The sequence below is a fragment of the Apus apus genome, chromosome 2 (genome assembly GCF_020740795.1).
Source record: "Apus apus isolate bApuApu2 chromosome 2, bApuApu2.pri.cur, whole genome shotgun sequence".
NCBI classification, from domain to species: Eukaryota; Metazoa; Chordata; class Aves; order Apodiformes; family Apodidae; genus Apus; species Apus apus.
This window is the reverse complement of record NC_067283.1, coordinates 153,159,187-153,177,502: the sequence shown is the minus strand read 5'-3', so window position 1 is coordinate 153,177,502 and position 18,316 is coordinate 153,159,187. Positions and strand designations below refer to the sequence as shown.

The 18,316-nt window shown below is 40.6% G+C and overlaps 1 protein-coding gene across 6 annotated transcripts in view; it reads left to right on the top strand.

The window, feature by feature from the left end:
* SLC45A4 (solute carrier family 45 member 4) overlaps positions 1-18,316 on the top strand; it is an 88,422-nt gene that overhangs the window by 31,850 nt on the left and 38,256 nt on the right. Inside the window, exon 1 of one of the 6 annotated variants that reach the window (XM_051612478.1) lies at positions 935-1,118. The exons of 3 other annotated variants lie outside the window; for them this stretch is intronic. The gene's annotated coding sequence lies outside the window, so the exon portion shown is untranslated. Of the gene's footprint in view, positions 1-934; positions 1,119-8,375; positions 8,538-13,602; positions 13,709-18,316 lie in introns of those variants that run through there. 2 more of the 6 variants (XM_051612477.1, XM_051612476.1) reach the window with 2 other exon arrangements.

Below are 18,316 nucleotides of genomic sequence, written 5' to 3'. Positions count from 1 at the left end.
CAAATAAGATGTGTCCTCTTCCAGATGGTCACTTCAGGATAGTTTGCAGGACAGTTCAGGATGCCATGTGAAAATAAGCCTTTTGACCCTATAGTACTAGTGGGATCTCTAATCTTCTTTGTATGCATATGAGCTGGGCTGGGGTGCTAGATAAAAGTATATCTAGCATGGCCTTTCAACTGTATAGTAGTCCCCAGTTAAGCTCTGTGTGAAAAGGTTTGGGTTCCTATCCAGTGAGTCTTGTGCTACCATCTTCCATAGATGCCTGTTCATCTAATAGGCTTGTTACTAAATTGTTAGTAATTCTTTTTGCTGGTTAGAAACAGTAGGATATACTTGTGGGCAAGTAATCACCTTTGGCATGGTGACTTAAGATAGCACCTTAATACCCTGTCTCAGGATATTCTTAGCCTGTTCGTGGCTAGATCTAACTCATATTACTTGGCCTTTGTAAAACCTAATGTGTCTCAGGGATAATCAGTATAAACTTGAATCTGTTCTCCTTGAACAGATTTATTTGCATGTTTCTACCTTTGTATAAGTCACTTCCTGGAAATTGACACTTGAAACAAAAGAACAACAACAAAAACACCTCAAAAGCCCAAAAAAACAGTAAAAACCCCTCAGTATTCAGTAACTGCAAACTACTAAACATATATGTTAATCAAACTACAAACTTCCAGCTCATTCCAGCAGCCCAACCCTGAGCTGCACTTCGCAGCTTTCTCTTCGTCATTAACTATGCTCCTAAATTAACACTCTTTCCAAGGGATCAGTTCCAGTTCTGTGTTAAGGCTGGTTACTGAATAACTGGTTGTAATGAATGCCTAAATTTATCATGGGTGTAATAATAGCTACACTGTTCCCTTAACTTCAGCCTCTTTCAGAAGCTTTTGGTCAACAGACTCGCTGTCTGGGTGAACTCTGTAAGGAGCCTGTGTAGGTATTTCCAAATCTCTCACTTGTAGGATCCTTCAATGAACTTGACAACAAGTTGGATTAATTGTGGATCACGACCTCATTCTGCCTGCTGGGAATTTAGTAATTGATGTGTCCCTGGTGGCATTCACCAATCCTTCAAGTTTTGGGGGATTTCCCACTGACAAAGCCACAGGCTGGTAAGTGACCCATAGTCAAACCTTTCAACTAGACAGAGCTTTAAGTCCTTACATAGTAATTACTGTATTAAGATGAAATATACACCACAGCTTACAAAAGGCAAATTCTTTAAGTAGGGAATAAGACTTCAGCATTACATGCAGAAATTATTGCAGTCCAAATGATTTGGGTATCTTGAGCCTAGGAAATGGGATAAGAAAGCAGCTGCAGTTCTGTGCTTCAGGCATTCTCAGTAGAATTGCTTTGTGGTAGAAAAAATGTCTGACCTAGAGAGGTGTTCTAGGAGAATGTTCTGGTTTGGTTTGGTGGGGTTTTTGGTAGCAGAAGAAGGGCCCCAGAAGTGGCTCTGGTAAGAAGCTGAGAAGGATTTGGGCTTGGGAAGAAGGGAGGGGTGGGGTAATGTGTGAGCCCTGCTCTGTGTGTATCTGTGTCGTGTGTGTGTGTGATGAGTGTGAAATTAACTTATTCTTTTCCCCCAAGTTGAGTCTGTTTTGCCTGGGACTTTAATGGGTGAAGAACCCTCCTCGTCCTTTGTCTTGACCCATGAGCTTTGTCCTCCTCATCCCAGAGTGTGTGTGAGGGGGGAACTGAGTGAGTGGTCGTGGGGCTGTTCCTTTATTGTTGTGTTGGGCCGAAACCACATTTAATGGCAAGCCAGGCAGGAGAGAGAGACAAAGAACCATGACAGAGAGGTGTTGGTTAGTAGTTCCCCAAGCTTTAATACTACGAGTATGTTGTCTTGTAAGGGCAGTTTGATGCTGATGTATTTAATACTTCAGTTGTGTGTTTAGAACATCTCCACCATGCAGTATATTCTCCATCTTGCATCTAAATTTGTGTGGTCAGGGTGGAAGTGCTGGGCAAGTGAAAGGAACACTTCATCTCCAGGAGCAGCATCCAGTTCGTTAGTATTGCATTGACCTGTAACTTGGAAAATGAGTAGAAGCCTGTCAGTGAAAATTATTAAATAAAAATGGGTCCCTTATTTCTACTTCAATGACTGACCAGCATACCTTCTAATTCTTACCCGGTGTGCTAGTGCTGTAATAATGCTTCATTTTCTTGCCACTGTTGATGGTGGGGTTAAATAATTTTCTTTTTAATTGTCTGGGTAGTAGTGGTACTTTTTTCTAATAATAAGAATACTGGCTAAATCTTGACTTTCACTGAATAAATTTCTCAAATACTGGATTAGACTGAGAGCAAACCAGGAAGTCAAAGCTGGAAAGGTCTCAGCTCCATTGTATCTGATAAAGCAAAGCAAGAGCCCAGAACTTTCCTTCTTTCTTAAGCCTCTCAGGAGAAATTGTAGCCCTGGAAGTTGTTTCATGGCAGCAACTAAGAGTAAAGCTGTGCAAGTCTGTTTTTGGACCTGAAAGAGTCCAAAATGGGGAGGGTATATGCAGAGTGACAGCCAAGTGTCACTGTTCCTGATCTAGTGGATTCAGAGTATGGCTTTAGTGTATAACTGCCAGTGCTTCTGAAATCAACTGCAGCAAAAGGGTAGTGACACCTGCTCCACATGGTAGGAAGTGTTTAATACAAAGTATGTGAGAAGGCACATGTGTATGAGAAGGCACGTGCATGTGTTCGGTTTATTTTCTGTCCAGCAAGGAAATCTGGGATCAGGCCACTCACAATCCTACCCATATGGCTGGGTAGGTTACCAATGTGTGTCCAAAAGTCAGCTAGAGTCTATTTTGATTTAACTATTGTCTTCAGTAGGAATTAACATACTGAACTGGGAAACTCGTGTGCCTATTTTAATTTCAGTTCCATGTTTTGAAGGCTTATAACACCTTATTTGCAGAGTTTTGCACTCCATGCTACTGAAGGTTTAAGCCTTATGATGCTTATTGTTACAGGACAAGTCTTCATTCATTGGGGAAAAATACAGGATACAGCTGCACATTTTGTATTTGTGCTGTTTCTTCAGACTTCATGACTGATGAGTGGTGAGGCAAGGGCATACTGAGTCCTCAAAGGTGAGCTGAGGAAGGCCTCCTAGTCAAAACTCTTTTGGCTTATCTGCAGTCAAGGCAAAATGCAGTGTGTATAAGTAGGAAGAACTTTAGACATCACACATTCTTTTCCTGAATATTTTTTTTCCTAGTAGATCAATAATTTGTTACCCCCTAACTCTCTATGCCGATTATCTTAAACTCACTGCCAGCTGATTGAAAATTAGTCAGGCTAAGGATAGTAATGCATCACTCTGTGGCTGTTTAAACATGGAATTGCAACTTAAAAATGTTATCTTTTTGGTTTAAAAATAAATGTATAAAACAAAATGGAAGTGACCTTTTGGACTATGTCTATTTTACTGTATGGTGATCTGTACTTCTCCAGAGAAGTGCAAGGGACAAAAGTCTTACCATTTATTTTGCAGAAATATTTTTATAGATGAAACATGTTGAACTTAGAAATCTCCTACTGGAAGAACAAAAACAAAGCTCCTACAGCATAAAGTAATGCATTTCACTTAAATTAGATTAACAGGGAGGTGGTTGCCCCTGTTTTGTCTGTTAAATTCACACAAAGCAACATCAAGATATTTCAAGTCTGTTTAGGCTCTTGAAACCTAAAACATTTAAATGTGTTATGCTTAACTGCTCATTGCTTTAATCAAATCTCATTCCTCCCAAAAATCTGGCAGGTGATTGTTCAAACAGTAAACAATCACTTTATTGCATAAGCTGGTACTGTAATTGGAAAAGTAAAATGACTAAGCACAGCATTCTTAGTGAAGCTGCCAAAAGAAAATACAGCCCAGAAGGGCAAGCTTCACTTTTCATTAAATAAGGTTCAACCATGAAATTTGTCACCCTAAGGGCTTCCTCACTCTGACAAGTGACTAAAATGTAAAATGTCACATACATATTCTCCATGTGTTGACCAGTAACTTGCATCAGCTCCAAAATCTTTGTTGGTCAAATACTAAATGTACTTTCTTGTTCACAAGCATCAAGAACCAAATAGTTTTCTTTCTCAGCTTCCTGTATTGTTGCTGAAGGTGCAAAACTACACAATGATGACATGTAAAATGTCTGCATTTGTGCAGCTTGGCAGCAAGGAAGTTGTGTGTGCTGACAACTGGAAAATGCAAGTATTTCAAGAAGCAACCTCAAATTCTAGAGCCATGAAAAAGTTATCAAGGAGTGTGGCAAGGAAGGAGTGAATCTGCTCTTAGTCCTTCTCATGGTGGATAATAACACTTCTATTATTGAGAGCACATAGATAATATGCTATAATCCTGGTTCCAACCTGGGCCAATCATTGCACCTCTGGAGAGGTCTTCACTTCACTTCACACTGTCTTTTCATCAGCTTTAAAGTTTGGAACCTACTGTCGAGCCTTTATTTAAATAAGTAGAATAATCTCATGCCCTACAAACTTGTAGTCACGTCTTGTCCTTTCTATTATTTCCTCCCCCAGCTTTTTCTGGTTGGCCCAATCTGTTTACATACAGCTCACTGAAGTGTTCCAATTGAATGTTGTTGTGCTTGATGAGGAATCATTAGTCATGTCAGGTGATCCTCACCTCTAGTATAACACTAGGACAAAAGTAAGAATATCTTTTCCTCAGCAGGCTTGGGTTCTGCTTCTCTTCTATAATCCACAGGTCTTCCTGAAAAATGTGTAATCCTTTCTCCAGTTAACCTGCAAGCAGGAGCAGTGTTTGACTGGACATTTTCTGGGTGTTTTTATTTCAGTGTCCTTTGCAGTCCTTACAGATCTCTTTTCAGTAAGCCTGCCCTTTGTGTGAGCTGATGGACCAACCCTAGGAAGCTCCTGAAACCCTGTTTAAAAATCCTATTTTGAAGTCAGCTACTCTTCATGACAGAAGTTGTGGAAGCTGTTGTAATGTTCTCTAAATTCATCTAAATGTCCTACCCACTTCTGTGGTAATTTCATCTAAGGTTGCCAGAGCCTTTATATAGGTATGTATGGCACCTACTACTGCTCATTAGTGAGATCTGTGAAATCCTACAGAACTGCCAATTTGTTAAAACCTTCATGTGTTTCGGAGGAGGATTTTTTTCCTTAAAGGCTTCTCGAGTGACCAAATTCAGGCAGTTCCAGTTGTCTAGAATGAATTCTAGAGGTCTCTAACTGAAACCAGTGAATGCCTAGAATAAGCCACCCAATCTGCCAAAGTGCTTGCAACAGGCTTTTTAGAAATTCTAAGCAAAATTAGTGTCACCATGCTCAAAGCCTCATTCACTTGATATTTTTTATTTGCCTGCTCTTAACAGCCATATACTTTAAGCAGGTGTAATGCTTCAAATACTTAGTGATTTGTACATCACTAGATCAAGTCAACAACTTTTTGTCTGCTTGTCAAGGACTTGGCCGAGTACAGGATAAAGTTGTTCTTTAGCCTGAATGACAAGTCTGTTAATTCCAACAAACTGTTGCCTATAAACACCTTGCAAACAGTGCAGGAACTAGCCCAAAGCAGTAAAATAATTCAGGGGCAAATGTGCTATCCCTCTATCAACTCCATGTGTGATAAGTGGGTTTGCCTCATTCTTTTATCAGAGAAAGCAGTTCTTTAAGTGTTGACTATCTTCATGAAAACTGGGTTGGAAGCCAAGCCACTATTTTGTATCAGAATAAACTGGTAAGAGAAAGTATTCAGTTAAAAGTAGAGCAGTTCTTTAAAGAAATAGTCTGAAGATCTAAAACTCATTTGAAAACATGAGATTAGGTAATATTATGCAGTAGTAATTCAGGTACTTGAATTTGGTTTTGCAACTTCTGTTCATCCCTTTGTTGTAGGAATTACAACTGTCCTCCTGTTTTCCCCTTACATAAGCCTGTGATTTCCTCTGCACCACAGAAATAAACCATCACTTTCTGTAATCTCTAGTCAGAAACACCCAACAGCCTCAGCCACATGTCTGTGTGCTCCCATCTATCTGACCTCTGCCTTTGATTAGTGATGGTCCTTGCTTGGGTTGCTGCTGTGGACAGTTGTCATCTCCTGGAAGGTGAACATCAAGTCCGTTTTGAAAATGAAGAAATTTGTGTATTACAGCAAGTAGAAGCCACTGAGAGTTGATCAGAAGTGACAGATCAGGGAGCTGGAAATGTAACATCTAGAATACTGTAAGGTCAGGCTCAGCTTTCCAGAGGAGCAGAGAGAAGACTCTGCATCCGTTACACTTTTAGGATCAGAAGAGAAAGCAATGAAAGCTTTAAGGAAAGAGCTGAATGACCTAGCTTGTGGTATGCCTGTTCTCACCATGTTCTAGTGAACTAGAAAGATTAAACCAGAGCAAAGAGTGGGGGCTAAAACTCTTGTACCGGTATTTCTTCCATCATACAAGCAGAGCAGCGGAGGTGAAGGCGAGCTGAATGTGAGCAGAGCAAGATGAGGGAAAGTGGTGCAACCACAAACTTTAAGAAGCTTACTAAACGTGTGTGGGTGACAAGATGAATGGAAAGCTATTTAACTATCTTTATGAAGCCTGCACTGTTGCTGTGTGTCCTTACTTAAGAATGGCATAGGTTAGAGAAGACTCCTGTTGAGCTGTATAAACAGGTAGCTTCAACGCACTGAAGGCAGAATTCATTGATCAGCTTCCAGGCTGGTCAGTTCTTCATCTGGTATTATCTGTGAATAGCCATGCAGCCCCTGTGATAGGAGGTCCCTTGATGTTAAGTCCATGCTTGTATAATCTTGAAGACTTCTCTGAGAAAGACGTGGTTTCCGTTTATTCTTTAAGTCAACACTCAAATGTCACTTGCTGGTCTCTAACCAGTAACTGGTATGCATTTTAAAAAATGTAAAGAGGATACTGAAAGTCCTTATATTCACTTGACCAGTTCTGGGCTCCTGAATTTAAGCTGCAGCTTTTTTTTTTTTTTTTTACATGGAAAGTCTACTAATACAGACCATGGACTCCCTTTTATTTTCCTTCTTGTGAAGCTGGCTTACACTAAAAGGAATAAAGGCACAAAACCAAACCTGTTTTTTCAGGTATTCAGGTTGCTATTTTTTTTTCCCGTTTCCCAACTGAATTTCCTACTTGGCTTGAGGCTTGAGACAGGATAAATAGAATGAGAAAAATGCTTGCTTGTTCTCTTACTCTAATGAATGCACTTCTGAGTAGATCTGGTGCTCTTCTTGAGGGTATTGGGTTCCTAGCAGGATAACCTGCCAACTCGACTGCTGCACTTGAGTATCATGCTCTTCTGTGTACTGAAATTCTGTTATTTCTCTGTTCTCTGCTTCTCATCTGCTGCTTCAGTGCCTGCAAGTATTAAAGCAGCTCTACCTACAGAAATACCTGTGATACTATCTGACCACAAATTCATTCTGCCCCTGAGAATGATCTCAAAAAGTACTCTAGCTGGTATGCAATTAGTTGTGCATAAAGAAACAACCACGAGATTAGCTTTGTTTTCTAAACAATCAATCATGCTTTATAGCCTGAACTTCTCACTGCCACATTCCTTATGCCAGCAGCCCTACATCTAGAGCAAACACTTTGAATCTCTCAACTGAATATTGGTTATGATTTGTTGACTTTAAATACTCTTTTTAAGCAAAGGAACTCATCCTACTAGAAGAAGCCTTCATAATCCAGTAGAAACTATTGCAAAAATATTTTATCTTTAGGAACGTTACAGAAAAGATGCTTTATTATGTGCAAGGTTGATTCACTGAGAGTGTGTTAGGTGATTTAAGGCTGCATATTTGATAGTAACCTCCAACAGAAAAATCCTTGTGAGACGTGATGTTTTTCGAACAGCATCTGCTGGTGGGTTTTGTTGTGGGCTTTTATTTTGGGGGGGAGGTGATAGTTTGAAAGCTAAATGTAGATTAGCATCTCTACTGCCTGCATGGTCTGCTTGTGGTAGTCTTGCCTGGCTTGTAACAAACAGTTCCAGTGCAGCTGATGAAACCATTAAGCTGATTCCTCTTAACCACTCTGTCCCTGGAAAATGTCTCTGTGGGGATTTAAAAGGGCACAAGATCTATGCTGTAGATCATACAATAATGCTTCCAGTGGCATAGATGAGATCTTCCCCATCTCACAGTGCAGCTTTGTCCCTAAAGGATTGCCCGGATCATATGGAGAACTTCCTTTAAAGGACTGCAGCTGTATGTTTTGCTGGAAGCATGCAGAAGTTGATGGACTGACAAAGCATGACCAAATTGTCTGAGTGCTAGTCTGAGAGCTGTGTTTACTTTCATTTTCACCTGCCAAAGGTGGCTGTCAGCTGAAAGAAGTGCTGCAGTGATTGCACTGATAGGACAACAGACTCTGAAAGCCCTTCAGCTTTGGTACAGAACTGCTGCAAGTCTCATCCTGTGGTGGTCCAGAGGGATGCTGTTACAGTGGTGTGGATGCTGGAGCTTGTGCATCCTATAAGAGGAGAGTGGCTGACAGTCATGGCCAAATAAGGTAAAAATGCCAAATTCTGACAAGCCTTTGCCAAGTGTTTCATAGTTCTACAAAGTCACAAATGGAAGAGGTCTGTGTCCTCTAAATATTTCCCTGCTAGCAGGTCCTTATGTATCAAGTCCAGCTGCCAAGCACTTGTAGCCTCTTATTATTTTTGTGTGTGTCAGTAAATATCTTACCCTGCCAGTTCTAACAGGGTTACAGCTTGGCAAAGCATGCTACTAAAATAGCATTTGTTCATAGTCCAAAATCAAAATATGTCCTCATCAAGCTGTTCTTAAATGTGGCCACCAGCTTTCTAGAGGGCTGCTTATAAATGAGCTAATAAATCATACTACTTGCACTAAGATTTTGCTAAAACAGATGGTTTGTTAATACACCGTGGGCCAAAGTGTTGTCTGTCATTACCTGTATTTTTTTTCTGCAGAAGGTATAACTCTTAAATGGTATCTTTCAGCTACTTTGCTTAAAGTGTTGTTTGTGGAAGTTCCTACTGTGTTGTTCCTAAGAGCTGTAGATATGTTCTAAAATCAGCATGGTAACACAACCCTTCTAAGCACTAATTTTCCCATATAATTAACTGAACAGTATTTCTCTAGTATTCTTAAGATTTATTCATTATTGATGTTGAGAGGATTCTTAATTTTGGCTCTTTATCTTACACCTTAGGTAAAAGGCCTAGGTTGCCTGGGGAAGTTGTGGCTGCCCCATCCCTGGCAGTGTTGAAGGGCAGGTTGGATGGGGCTCTGAGGAACCTGGTCTGGTGGGAGGTGTCCCTGCCCATGCAGGGGGGTTGGAACTAGATGATCTTGAAGGTCCCCTCCAACTCAAACCACCCTATGATTAAAATATATAGGTTATGTATCACTGCTAGGTCAGTTCAAATGTTTATTTAAATAATAGCAAAACTAGATGGAGTAGCTATACTTCATGGCAATGAGCATAAACATATCTGTCATGCTGGTATTTGGGACAGTGCAAAATTGGAGCAGGGATGTGCTCAAATGCTCTAGCTCTACTTTTTATGGAGTGTGCTTGCTTGTAATCACTAGTGCTCCATAAGGGAGGCACTGAAGATGTTTACCAAAGGTGCTGCACCATAAAACTGCTGCTGTGACCTATAGCTGTTTCCTCTATTAGCTCCACCTGATCCATGGCAGGCTTGAGGTCAAGTGGCTGAGAAGCTGCAATTTTACCTCACCCTTTGCAGCATGGATGCGTTAGAAGGAAAGCAAGCCTCTCTGGATGCCAGGGAAGAAGTAAGAAATAAAAACGTATCTCTCATTTTTTATCTCTAAACCCTTCTCTCCAACTGCTGGTTAGGCTGTAAAGGGTTGATTATAACCAGGCTGTCACAGTGATGAAGTGCCAGTTTGATTTGAGAGTGCAGTCCTAAGAAAGCAAAAGGAGAATATTTAATGCAAGATGATATAACCAGTTAGGTATAGTTGTTTACTTTAGAGAACCTGAAATCTGAGAAACCCTCCTCTGTGTTGTTTGTTTTTTTTCTCTGAAGGAGTAATTAATTCCTCAGAGTTAGTAAAATCTGGCCAAAACCTAACTTACCTATCAATGTTAGAAGGTGAACAAAACTCTACTGATGCTTTCAAAAGCTTTCTTTAACGGAGTTTTCTGAGCTTGAATGATGGTAATGCATTTAGGGACTGGTAATTGGAGATAATTCCAATGAATTAGACTTTGCAGACATTAATGATATGCTGGAGGAAGTCAGGTTACGAAAATCTGTGCTATGCTCTTTTTTGTCTTTTATCTATTGAAAAACTTCTGTAATTATCTAATACATATGCTGACACTATTTGGGTTTCTTGAGCATTTACAGCATCAAAGCAGCCTGTGAATTTTCAGAGCAGTGAATATAATGACTTCAAATGCCAGCACGTGGAAAAAAAAAAAGTATTGCACTCTTCACTGGTGCAGTAACATCCACAGGGAATGTGTAACTTGGCATATACAGAGTTGTTATTTGCCCTGGTTTGGCTATTTTTTATGGATGGATATTCCTGCAAAACAGTGCTCTCAACCTATTTTAGGAAGGATTGCTCTTTCTGGAAAGTAATTTGCAAATAGACGGGTGGGTATCATAAAATCATAGAATGGTTTGGGTTGGGAAGGACCTTAAAGATCATCTAGTTCCACCCCTCCTACGTGGGCTGGGACACCCTCCACTAGACCAGGTTGCTCAAAGGCCCATCCAGCTTGGCCTTATACTTCCCACACTGTGCAATCAGGAGGACACAATGGTGAAAGAATTTGGAAAAAAAAATAAAGCTAGTGGCAGTGAGGTGCTGATAGGATTAATCTTGCAGCACCAGCCCCACTGGGCTAGACATTGTCCTTCTGCAGAAAGGTAAGATTGTTTCAGGTAATCCACTTGATAATGTATGAAGATGTCCCCTGATTATAGCCTTAATTTTGTTTTCTTCTGTTTCCTCTTGAGACAGAGGGAATGAATCCATTTAGTTCTGATGGGAGGTGACTCTCATGTTGGACACGTTTTAAAAACTTAAGGATCTTTTAGTAGGGCTTGCCTAAAGCTGGGCCATACTTAGCTCCTGCCAGACAGAAGTTTGCTTGTGCCTATCTGACCAAATTAGTGCATTTTCTTAGTGAAAATTATCTGCAGCAGTGTCAGACCATAACAGCCTATTTGTACACTTGCCTGAGTGATCTCCATCCCCATGAGTTTGAGTTCTTTGTGCTTACGTGGTGAGCAGGTGGATATTTTTTGTCCTGAAAGTACCAAGCTATTAGTGTTTGTTGTCTTGCCCTTAACCTGGATGTAATTCTGGGGGTAGAACCTGCTACTTGGAGATCCAGCTGTCACCTATAAAATACACCTGTGTCTTTGCTGTAGAGTGAAACTGCTTCTTAGTGCCTGTTTTACCAGCATCACTGCTCCCAGCTGTTAGGTTTTCCACTAGCTGGGAAGGCTCCTCTATTGCTATTTAGGCCCATACCACCTTAGCTCTTTACTTCTTGATGTATTTGTATTAATAAACATGAGGGTAACAGAAGCACATAAAGTTTTTTACTTAGCAGTAAAACAAAAACATAAATTTAATCAGATAATGCTACCTCCCCAATTTAAGAAAATTAAGTATTTCCTACTAAAAACAGCAGCAACAGCGATTTAACAATGTAATCTGATCTAATATTAGTAACAGCCTGTGCCTTTAGGGAGCAGTACAATATCCAACCCACTGAATAAAGTCTGTCTCACATTATATTCTGGATCCCTTTTAAAAAGATGGCTTCCCAGAATTGTTTTAGTAATTCATAAAGGCCCATGGTTTCATACATCTTTTTCCCAGTAATATAATCAGGCTGGGCAAATTACATTGGCCCCCAAAATATAAAGAATGAAGAAATAATGCTGTCTTACAAAGATGTTCTCCCTGATGTCATGAGGACCTTCATCTCTCCACCTATTCTTCCTCTCCTGTCTGGGCAAGAAAAAGCCCATCAGGGGAGTTTGTGATGCACAGATTGCCATCTGTGACTGCATGCCACCCTTCCAGCCTAAGCCAAACCCTTGGTCATTTTCCAAGTAAACTGGAAGGGGGTGGAAAGTGTGCCCTAAAAAGCAAGGAGGAGGCTTCTAGTCAAGGCCCTGCTTTATGGATAGAAGTAGGCAGGAAATCCTATGGAAAATTTACTATTGTCAGGGCTGGATTTGGAAGCATGTTTATGTCAGGTTTTGATAATTTCTGGAATTTCGTGTACATACCAAGGAAAGGGTGCAACAAATCTTCATTAACCCTTTCAAAATGAAGCAGCACACACCCTTGCTCTCCTATTTTGCAGGGGCTTGTTGTTCCGATGTTTTTATGGATTTGTTGGGGGAGCTGAGGGTGTCAGCCATTCAGCCTTAATAGCAGGAGAGCTGCCAGAATCATTTGCTTCCCTTAGATGAGGCTATTTTTCAAAAGCTATGCCCTGACTTAAACAGCAGCGAGGCAGAGGTTGTAAAAGACATGAACTGGATCACAGTGTGCGAGGAGTCCTGAGGGCAGGCAAAAGTTTGAGTGGCAAGAAGTGGAAAAAAATGCTGCTTCTCCTTGCGGGGTGGATTGCTCCACATCGTCTTCATCTGCAACGTGCTGCAGAATGATTTCCCTCCTCCCAGACTTCGCTTCAGTGGCCTAAATTGTGTGGTAGCCTCAAAAGTAGGTCATGATGCAAAAGCACTGTGCTGGTTCCAGTGGCTTTAAAAAAAAATAATCTCAAGTTTCGTGATGAACCTGTTAAAAATCTCAGCTAAGCCTTCAGTGTCAGCTTAAGCACGGTATCCTTGTCGAACAAGCTGCTTTATGCTGTTGTGTTTCAGTGCCTTTGATTACCTGAACTATGAATTAATTGTTAGGACATGTCAAATGTGGTTCTTTATTGCACCCAGTTAGCTTTAACCTTTTTCCTTTGGCAGACTTTTAGTGATTCAAAACAGGTTAGTCCAGTTCAATGTAACACTTCTTTTAAAATTAGAGGTTAACTTTCCTCTCAGGATCTGGAATAATGTTATATATGGGACTGTTGTTAAGTAATACATTGCATTATTGCATTTTTAAATAAATTATTCCTGAAAAAGTATATTGTCTTCTGATAGGGTTAATACAGTTCTGTTTTTAGAAAGCAGTTGCTAAAAATCTTGGAGAGAAGTCTTTATGAGAATTTAAACAACTACCTGCCTGTAATTGCTACCTTTTTGAACCAAAGGCCTCATGACTCCTGCAACGGTGCTCCTAGAAAGTCAAAGGAGTTTTTAAGTCTGAGCTTTTATAAAGTAACAATGTGACCACAGAAGATGCAGCTGTTTGCTGAGCATCTAGTAAAGTAGTTGCATGTATTTGTCCAGCTGGGCCAAAAACTCCAGGTATGTTTTCATGATGCTTTTCTTCCTAGTGCAGTGGCTGAACACTTGAATCTTGACATGGGCCAAAGAAACTTCCCCTGTGGCCAGTTCTGTTACTATAAACAGCTGCCAATAATTAGCAACAGAGCCACAAAACAACCAGGGAGAAAATAGCTGCCTGCTGGCTAAGCAAGTGTTATTCTGCCTTCCATCTGGGAAGTACTAGGAGGTGGAATATGTGATAGCATGACTGGAGATCCTTCTTCTGCCTTCTGAAGAGAAGGTGTCTTGACCTTTGCAGGTGAGTCTGCTTGTTGACTCTAGCCACAGGGATCCACCAACAACTTGTTTTCTTTGTGAGCTGCAATTTCATGCTGGCTTTGGGTATTTATTACCCAAAGTAATACTTCTAGCTCCCTTCCCCCCTTATGTTGGTATGGATCCATGCAGCCATGCAGTTGGATAAAACCAACCTGGCTTCATAAAGGATTTTTGGTGGGGTTTGTGTTGGTTTTTTGTCAATCTAGTTTTCAACCTAGATCAGTTATGCTGCAGGTTCACTCCTCAGACACCCATGTGGCTGTGCAGGAAGGGGTGGGAGTAAGGAAAAAAGAAAAGGAAGGGGCAAAGAAAAGGAAGAAGAAACTGCTGCTTCTAGAGGAAGTACTTGTTTATGCCAGCTTGAAGTGGTTCAGAAACCTGTAGTGTAAGAAGTAAATAAGCTGGCAACATATTTTATGTGATAATCCTGTGCAAGCAGCTGACTGTAAAACAAAACCATCCTTGCAAGCAAAACAGGCTGTCCTAGCAAAAGCATGGTTTGCTCTTAGCATTAGGAGCTGCCAACAGGTTTGTGCTGCAAAGAATATCTCTCCAGTTTCAGCTGCTGCTACCTTTGTGGTGGACGTGACTGTCCTTATGGCAGATCTGTAGAACATAATCATCAGGGAATCATTTGTACAAAATCAGTTGCATTGGCATCTTACAGAATAGTTTTTAATGTGGGGTTTTTTTTTGAGAATTGACTCATTTTTGAGGTGGTACACCCATGCTTGCAGAGGGATGAAGGACAGCCTTGCCTTCTAGAGCTGTTCTTTCACAGCAACATGTTATTTGTCTGTTGGTATGATGAAGCACCAGAGGATTTGAACTAAAACATGAGCAATTTACCCTTGGACAAATGCCATTTTACTCTTGAAAAGGCACAAGTCCAAACAATGTATCATTTTGCAGGTGAGTCACATGCTGAAGCAGAACACACAGTCCATTTTCCAGCTAATGGTAGAAGGAGTAAATGATGTTTGTCGGCAGCGTGGGGGTAGAAGTGATGGGCCAAACATTTATTTAGTCTGAAAAAAAGCCAGATAAACTCAATGTCTTTCTTTCCAATGCTAATATTCAAGGTATTCTTAAATCAGTCTAGATTGCCAGATCTTGTGAGACCCCACCTGGAGTACTGTATCTAGCTCTGGAAGCCCAAACAGAAGAGGGACATGGGCATTTTGGAATGAGTCCAGAGAAGGGCCACAAAAATGGTCAAGAGGGCTGGAGCACCTGTCCTATGAGGACAGGCTGAGAGAGCTGGGGTTGTTCAGCCTGGAGAAGAGAAGGCTCTGAGGACACCTTAGAGCACCTTCCAGTGCCTGAAGGGGCTACAGGAAAGCTGGGGAGGGGCTGTTTACAAGGGCTTGGAGTGAGAGGATGAAGGGCAATATGAAAGTCTTTACAGTGAGGATGGTGAAGCACTGGAACAGGTTGCCCAGAGATGGTGGAGGCCCCATCCCTGGAGACATTCAAGGTCAGGCTTGACCAGGCTCTGAGCAACCTGATCTAGTTAAAAAGGTCCCTGTGCACTGCAGGGGGGCTGGACTAGATGACCTTTAAAGGTCCCTTCCAACCCCACACATTCTATGATTACTTGAAAACCTTACCATAAACCAACTTGGCAGAGAAGTTAAGTGTTTGACTGATACATGAAATGACTGGGCAATTACAGGCTTCCCAGCCTAACATGATTCACAGGTGAAATAGTGTGGTTACTAGTGTGAATGTCTGTGGGATGTACTCACTGAAGGAGGGTAAGGTGTAAGAATTGAGGAAAAAAAAAAAATCTTGTCCTATTAAACTAGCAACTTCTGAATTCTTACACTATTTTCCAGGCAAATATTTCATTAAGTGGAAGCACACCTACCTTGGTTTTTTATTAGTGGTTTTCTTGGTGTGTTATGCAGAATGTCACATGAGGATCCGTTATTGATCCAATGGCAACTGTGACCAGAATTACTGAAGCCTAGTTAAATGCTGTAAGAGTTGGTTCTTAGCTATTTTGCCTTATGAAGTTAGTGGCAAACACGAAAAAACATTGATGGCTTGAGGTGTCTCTTCATTTTTCTTTTCAGTGTCAAGCAGGTAGGATTTTTTTAAAGCACAGAATGTTTGAGCTAGAATATTTCCTACATCACTAGAAAACAGTTACTGTGGAGCTGAACTGAATGCAGCTTTCTTCCTTGATTTGAGGGGATTTTGATCAATCTGTGTACTTGCATGTAAAATAAAGTCTTATTAATGGAAGAAGCAGATCAAAGACGAGATGGCTAGATAAGTGGTTGGAAGTTATTGCAATAAACTTTAAAGACCAGGATGAGGGTAGGGGGTAGTTTACTGCTCAATCTCCTAGGTCCTGTAGGCATTCAATACTGTTTGGACAGAAGTGTTTCCATCCTTTTCAGATTGTTCATTCCAGTATTTCCTAGGCCATGCTTATTTTTCCCTTTAGGATTTTGTAACCAGTTCATATCTACCCTGTTGCAATGAATTGTTTCTTACACCAGTTATGCCTTAAGGATTGCCTAATGACTTCAGAGGAGGAAAGCCCTCCTTAAGAGTTGAAATTTCCTCAGGGTATCCAGTTGGGCCCATTTAACTGTATCTACTTGCCAGGCTTTATTACTACTTAATAAAGTATGTGTGAGATTACCTGAAACTTGCTGCATACTCCATAGTTTAATTAAAATTCTGTGTTTTGGCACTGGTTCAGAAAACCTAGTTGCTTGTTGATCAATGCATTCCTATTCCTTGTGAGTAAGAGATACCTGAAAAACATGCATTAAAATTGTTCAGATTTGGGCAGGAGCACTGTTTACTTCACTCATTCTGGGATTAATGAGTCTACTACTACCAATCTTCTGACCTCCAGATGTTGGTACTTCAAATGCAAAACCACTGCTTGTCAACCTAAGTCTTAAACTTACAAAACATGCTGAGAAGTGTGACAGAGTCATTTGCCTGAGGTGTTGTGTTGCCTAATTGTCTAGCGTGAGCTTTTTGTGCACCTCCAGCATCTTGATGCTGGCTAGGGAAAAGAAAACCACTGAATTTTATGGGCCACAAATATCACCTATATCTGTTCCTCTTTATTTTTTTAAAAACCCTAAAGAAAGACAGTAATTTTCCACTGGTTCTTCAATAATTAATGGGCTTTGTCTGTGACTGCCACCTATTTGAGGCACAGGAATATCGTGATAGGGCCTCATCAAGCCTGTGAGATGACGTTTTGTGCTTCACATAGCCATGTTATGATTTATGTCTAGATGTTAGATAATAAGAATGTAACAGATAAGATTAAAAGCAACTCAATCAGCTTTCAGAAAATGTTGCTTACAGATTAGCTTTCAGAATACATTACTTGCCTCTTGTTGAAATATTAACTACCACTTTATAGGTTTTGTCATTGTTGCAGGGTGGCCAAAGGTCGAAGTAAAATGTGTTTAATTAGGTTGAAGAAGAGCTGGTGTAATCAGTCTCAGTCCCCTCCTCTCAAACACACTTTGCAAGATCAGGAAAATTTCTGTATCTGAACTTCATACCCAACCTTTCTACAGTGCCCCACATGAAGCACTTTGTGGCTGAAGTTCTTCATTCAACTTCCTTATTCTTTGTTAGTCATGAAAACGCCTTTGGAAACTTTATGGGAAGTACAGCAAGAGTGCACAGCAGATTGGGGGACACGGTCTTGGCTTTATGAGATAAATGCTGTCTCATGTGCCAGTTTACATTTTTAAATTATTTTGTTCAGCTGCTCTGTGGCTGGATGGTCAGAAAGGTACAGATGAGAAGGAAGCTGTCCTGAAACCTTTTGCCACCATTCCTTTTGACATCTGTTTGAGGAAGGAATGCCAGGTCTCTTAGTACCTAGTCTGCTTGAATGACAGATAAAATGCAAGCCTGATTCATCACTACTTAAAAAATTATTATAGTGCTGGCCTGGTTTTTAGATGGACTCATACAATAAAGCCTTTGAACCATACAAGCTGAGGGACTGTAATGGAATTACCATAGGTATTCAGTACAACAACTCAAAAAAATTATCAATTAAGGTTTGGTTTTATTAGCTAACAAGCATGAAAAAAATTCTAGATGCAGACACAGGAGCATAGCCTTTTTGGTATTTTAATGCAGCTCCTCTTTAGATGCCTGTTACTTGGGAGCTCGTTGCTGCATAAAAGCTTCAGGAATGCTTATGTCCAGCAGGTAAATGGATTTGTCTCCCTTTTTGATAAGGAAGAGTGCCAGTATTCAGACTTGGTAAATTCAAAATGGACTTGGAACAAGCAGCAGCAGAATCTGGGTTGATCTAAAAGGAGTATGAACACAACAGGACTGAAGAAAGAACTGGAAGACCTTTCTAAAAGGCTGCTGTTACTCTCTGCTTCTTATGTTAGACATGCACTTGGAGTCAGATGAAAGTGCTGCAGGAAGACCAGCGTTATGCTTACCACAAAATTGGCATAATGGAACAGTGATTCTCTGTTCCTCTAGATAAAACCTGTCCATTGTGCCTCTTGCTATTGCACTTGAATGCTGAAACTCCTTTTTCTGGCATGTTTAAAATATACTGTTGTTCTTATCT